This window comes from Meleagris gallopavo, chromosome 27, assembly GCF_000146605.3.
Source record: "Meleagris gallopavo isolate NT-WF06-2002-E0010 breed Aviagen turkey brand Nicholas breeding stock chromosome 27, Turkey_5.1, whole genome shotgun sequence".
NCBI classification, from domain to species: Eukaryota; Metazoa; Chordata; class Aves; order Galliformes; family Phasianidae; genus Meleagris; species Meleagris gallopavo.
Genome location: NC_015037.2, coordinates 162,217 through 167,718, shown reverse-complemented (window position 1 = coordinate 167,718; position 5,502 = coordinate 162,217).

The following is a 5,502-nucleotide window of genomic DNA, read 5'->3' as shown; positions in this document are numbered from 1 at the left end:
TGGCTGCGAGGCGCCGCGGCCTAGACGATTCGATTGGTTGGTGGCGCTGCCCGTCCCGGTGGCGCAGGTGAAGGGGGCGGAGCTGAAGTTGGCGCGCGTGCGGCGTGCGAGAGCGGCGCTGGGGGGTGTTGTGTTGTGTTGTGTTGTGTTGTGTTGTGTTGTGTTGTGTTGTGTTGTGTTGTGTTGTGTTGTGGTGTGGTGTGGTGTGGTGTGGTGTGGTGTGGTGTGGTGTGGTGTGGTGTGGTGTGGTGTGGTGTGGTGTGGTGTGTGGGGGGTTTGTAGTGAGGATGGAGGTTTTGCACGCTTGTGGCGGAGAAGGACGGATGGGAGGATGGATGGATGGATGGATGGATGGATGGATGGATGGATGGATGGATGGATGGATGGATGGCACGTGGGGCTCGCTACGTTTGCGTGCTTTGGGGATGGTGTGTGGGACATTGCGGGCTTGAAAGGCAGGATGGTGCTTGGTATTCTGTACGTGTTTGCAGGAGGGGTGGTGTGCAGGATCTTTTACAGCAGATTGCTGAGGAATAGTGCATGGGGTTTTACACGCCTGCTGGTAGGAAGAATGGTGCACAGCGCTTTGCACACGTGCTTGCAGGAAGGCTGATGCACGGGGCTTTCTGTGCAAGCTTGCAGGCAGCTTCAGGGACAGAGCTGGAAGCAAGCAGCTCCAGGGGCACTCCGTTGTATGTTGAATGCTCACAGTGGGGACAAACTCGGTTCTGCACAGCATTAGGATATAGGGTTTTGCTTGGTGTGCAGTGGTGGTAGTGCGTGGGCTTTTGCACGTGTGTGTGCAGTGGGGATGGCGTGTGGGATTTTGCACGCTTGTGATGAGTAGGGATTGTGTCTGGGGCTTTGTGTGAGTGCATCGATGGGGACGTGAAATGTCACTGCGTGAACATACGTACAGGTGGGTGCTTTGCACACTTGCAAAAAGGAGAGATGGTGCGCGAGTTTGTGTGTGCGTAGTTCTGCAAGTGCACATATAGTGGGGATGGCGGAGCTGCAGTCTGGCCTGGCTGTTCCTTCAGGTGCTCAATAACCAATCTGTGGGACAGGGCTGGAGAACAGCGGGGACCTTGCGGCTCCTCCTGCTTTCTCCCCGCGTGCAGATAATTGCGAAGATTTTCAAAACCAGAAGGAAATCCTCCCGTTAAAGCCGCTTACCGGTGGGAGCCGTGCTGACTCCGGCAGGCAGAGCCAGGGCTCAGCGCGCTCTGCGCGAGCGGCACGAAGGGGCAAAGCTGCAAAAGCCGCCTGTGAACCTCGCACTGCGCTGCAGCCCTGTGAACCTCCGTGCGCCACAGAGGGCTCCGAGGTCCACAAAGCGTGCTCAGGGGCACCTCGGCCTCCTTCCAGATCTGCCATGGGAGATCCACGGCGCCGATACAGCCAGTCTGAAGCCTTCTGGGCTCCCGGTGTTCCCCAGGGCGCCCCAATCCGCTCCCGGAGCTTCTCTTTGCCTCTGTGTTGTCCTGGAGCCTCCCGGAAATTCTAACCTCACCACTAAAATGGCCGACCGGAAATGGGTACGGCCAAGACCGGAAGAGCTGTAGGGGAGTGGAGAACGCCTCCACAACAAACATGGCCGCCAGGAAGTAACAAACGTCACAGCCGGCCTGCCGGGCCGGAAGCGTGGCGGCAAAGGACTACAGCTCCCAGAATGCTTCGGGACACAGCCCTGTCTGAACATATGGCATCCCGCAGGGGGGGCCGGGAGACATGGGAGCCTCCTGGAGCTGCTCAGTGCTCTCCAGGGCTCCCTGGAGGGCAACACAGTGCGTCCAGTGCGCTCCACATGTTTCTAAGTGCCTTGGTGTCCCTAAGGTATTCCCATAGGCCTCCAAAAAACCTGGAGAGTGCTCTAGGGAACTGTGGAATTCTTACAGGGCTCCTCAGTGTGCTCTAGTGTGCCTAGCGGATGCTATAGGCCACCTAGTGCAGTATATGCTGAATTACAGCTCTTCCAGATCTCTGTGTCCTCTTGTGCACTTTGAGGCATTGCAGTGTGCCCTCGAAGGCAACACACTCAGCCTTATGGCCAGTCCTCATTCTGCTGAGATCAGTAGCACACTTGACTGTCCTCTGTAGTATCAGGTGACAGATAAAGAGTCAGAAACCCATGCTTTCTTGGTGACCTGACTGGCCAGAGAAGTGGCAAAAGGTCTGGTGCCCTTTACTCACCTCTCTGCCTTTGTGCGTCCTTCAGGGTTGCCTGGAAAGCAAGGTGGGAGTCCTGTTTCAGAGCTTACATTGGTGGAAATGTGTCCAAGCAACCATGTGAGTTTGCTGCACAGTCCTCCTCGCCATCACGTGTCCTTTGGATGGCTGCCTCCAACCTGTGTGCTGATCCTTAGCTTTAACGTCACCCCTAGACAAAGTTCCTCAGCTTGGTTCCACCTCCAGGATTAGATGAAGGGCAGGCACAGGAGGGATGAGCCCTCCCCTGCTGTCTGTGCATGTTTGGGGGCCTCTTCAAACCTCACAGAGATGGGAACATGCCTAGGTCATCCTGATGCCTGTACAATTAATGAACATACTGATGTTATGGTATAGCATTGTACAATTAACAAATATACAGATGTTCAGGTATAACAGAGAGCTTGGCTATGATGTTATTACACCAAAGCAGGAAACAGAAATGATAGGTACACTCACCCGTAACCTGGGAGAGCATGGGAAACTCCAGTGGAGCAGATCTCCAGCAGAGACCCTTCCCCACTGGTGGTCAGCTCTTCCATGGCTCTAGGAGAGGTGCAGCCAGGCTCCACCCCTTCCTGCAGCACAGCTGAATTGCTTTCACCTGTGCTCCGTGGCTGACTCACTGCTCGCCTCAGATGATCAATCAGAGGCTCAGGCCGTGACTCAGCAGCCCCATACACTCCCCCCCCTTCAAGGCATGAACCAATGATCAGGTTGACCAAAGGGTGAGCTTTTCCTAATACAGAGATCCGATACACCGCGATGCTTATACAGTTTCCATCGCAATGCATGTTGGTACAATTCAAGATGAGTGACGATTGGTGAACGTTGACAGCCTTTTATGGGCCAGTGCTCGATGGTGTTACTGGAGGCACGTGGTCATGAGGTGCAGGTCCGTCCTGTGCTCCATCATCCCATGTAGACCATCACCGGGTGTTGCACGTGATCTGACAGTAACACTGGAATGCTTTGATGGCATTTCGTTCCTTCCGGTGATCCTGAAGGCTCAAAGACTCACGGGGAGAAATACAGATGTTTCAGAGGTACCAGGAGGGGAAGGGCTGCTCTCCAGGGCAAGATACAGGCCATATTTCTATCCTGGGTCTGGTACTTGGGCTGGTACTGGGGCATGTCCTGGCTGCCTGTACCACACTTTCTGGCCGGATGTCTGCGGCTGCATAATAATATCAGGCACCAAAGAGGGTGTCTTGATCTGCCACAGGGACACGATGGGAGTCCCTTTAGCAATGAAGATGGGAGTGTTGACCACCACGTCAGTAGGCCATGTACCTATTACTGGAGGGACTACTGAGCCTCCCGCCTCCAACAATCTCCCCCAAGGTGCAAGTAGGCCACACCACCTGGGTCCTATCTGCACCTTCCAAGGCCATTCTATTCTATGGGTGCCAGGATCTAAATTCTCAGGGGTAGGGAGCAGAAGATGATTTTCGTTACCAATCTGGGGTCTTACCTGATGATCAGTGCCCGTAATTTGGATCCTAAGCGGGGTGGCCCACGTCGTCTGCAACATTCTCAGGGCACTGGGTCTGCCGTCTCAGGGTCTTTCATTCAGGTCCCGCAAGGTTTCCTAGAGTCTTTTTGTCCACCCCTGCAGGGACTGGGAGTCTATCTTCAGGGCAGCCTTAAGAATACCATTATAACGTTCGATGAGGCCTGCCCCCGTTGGATTATACGGCAGGTGGAATCGCCATTCGATGTTATTTTCTTCTGCCCAGCGCTGTATCGTTGCGCCAGTAGAATGAGTCCCTTGGCCGCTCTTGATTACTTGAGGTGTCCCGTAGGCAGACATCAGTTTGGTGAGTGCCTTGATGGTATCTGCCTGGTTTGCTTTCGGTACTGGATAAGCCTGCAGTAGCCCACTTGCAGTGTCAACACAGGTCAGGTCATATCTCGCCCCCTCAGACCGAGGAAGGGGCCCAGTGTAGTCGACCTGCCATTGCTGGAAAGGATTATGTCCTCTAGCAAGACGGGCTGTTGTTTTGGGCAGCGGTCTCGGTCTCATCTTTGAGCAAGCGTCGCAATCCTGGCATGCCTGGACGATGTCAGCTAGCTGTATGGGCAGTCCCCACGCTTTAGCAGCTGCCCACATTGTCTTTTGTCCCGCATGCCGTAGCTTCTGATGTAACCAACGGGCGATGTTCTCGGATGGTGAATTCTCAATCCATTAAACTCAGGCCAGCATCTCTGCTTCATCATTTCCCAGTGACTGTAGGGGCTGATGACCAGAAACATGGTAGACATGTACATACAGTCCTGTGTTTGACTGTATTCCATATGTCTAACCACATGTCCTTGCCCCAGATCGGCCGGGCATGGATAGTCCATTCTTGGGTGGCCTATTGTGCAATCCACAAAGGGAGCCCTCGGTACACAGCCCAACTATCTGTACAGATGTTCAGGATACCATCACCGGGTTCCTTAGTTATAACCATCCACACGGCTCGCAGTTCTGCCCATTGGCTGCTCTGCCCATCCCCCTCGTCAAACCAGATTGTCTCAGTAGAAGGATGGTATGCTATTGCTCTCCACTTGCTCGGATTGCCCTTGCTGGACCCATCTGCGTACCAGGCATCTTCAGGGATAGGGTATTTTCCCTCCTGAACGGGACTCTTCTGCGGTGGAGCGACCAATATTTCTTCTGGTGCATCACTGTGATACATCACTGGGCCTAGGATCTTCTGGAGTTCTTCTTTCAGACTGCTCCTTTGGCTGAGATAGGCGACCCATCATGCTGCTGTTTGTGCTTGGGCCACCCCTGTCTTCGGAAGGTGGGTCAGATCTTTCATCCACCCCTGAATCGGCAGAGTGGTCTTAACTAAAACTTCAGCAGTTTGAGTTATTGGCTCTACTGCCTGCAATGCCGAATAGGCAGCCAATAACTGTTTTTCAGTCATACTGTATCTTTTTTCTGCTCCATGCCAGACCTGAGACCAGAAACCCATGGGGGTCCGAGCAGAACTCTGGCGTTGCCACAGGCCCCAGTCGAAGCTGTCTTGAGTGATGTGAACATCCAACTCAGCTGGGAGGATAGGATCAAATATACCCAATGCCTGGGCTTGTTTAACTGCAAGTTTTGCTTCTTGGAAAGCATCCTGTTCTGTTTTCCCCCAGTCCCATCGCTGCCCCTATCTTGTGAGTCTGTACAGTGGCCTTAGCAGCTCCACTAAGTGAGGAGTGCCAGGAACCCAATATACCTAGAAACTCTTGCAGCTGCTTCGATGTTGTAGGGATTGGGAACGCCTGAACCTTATCGATGACAGCACTGGGTAG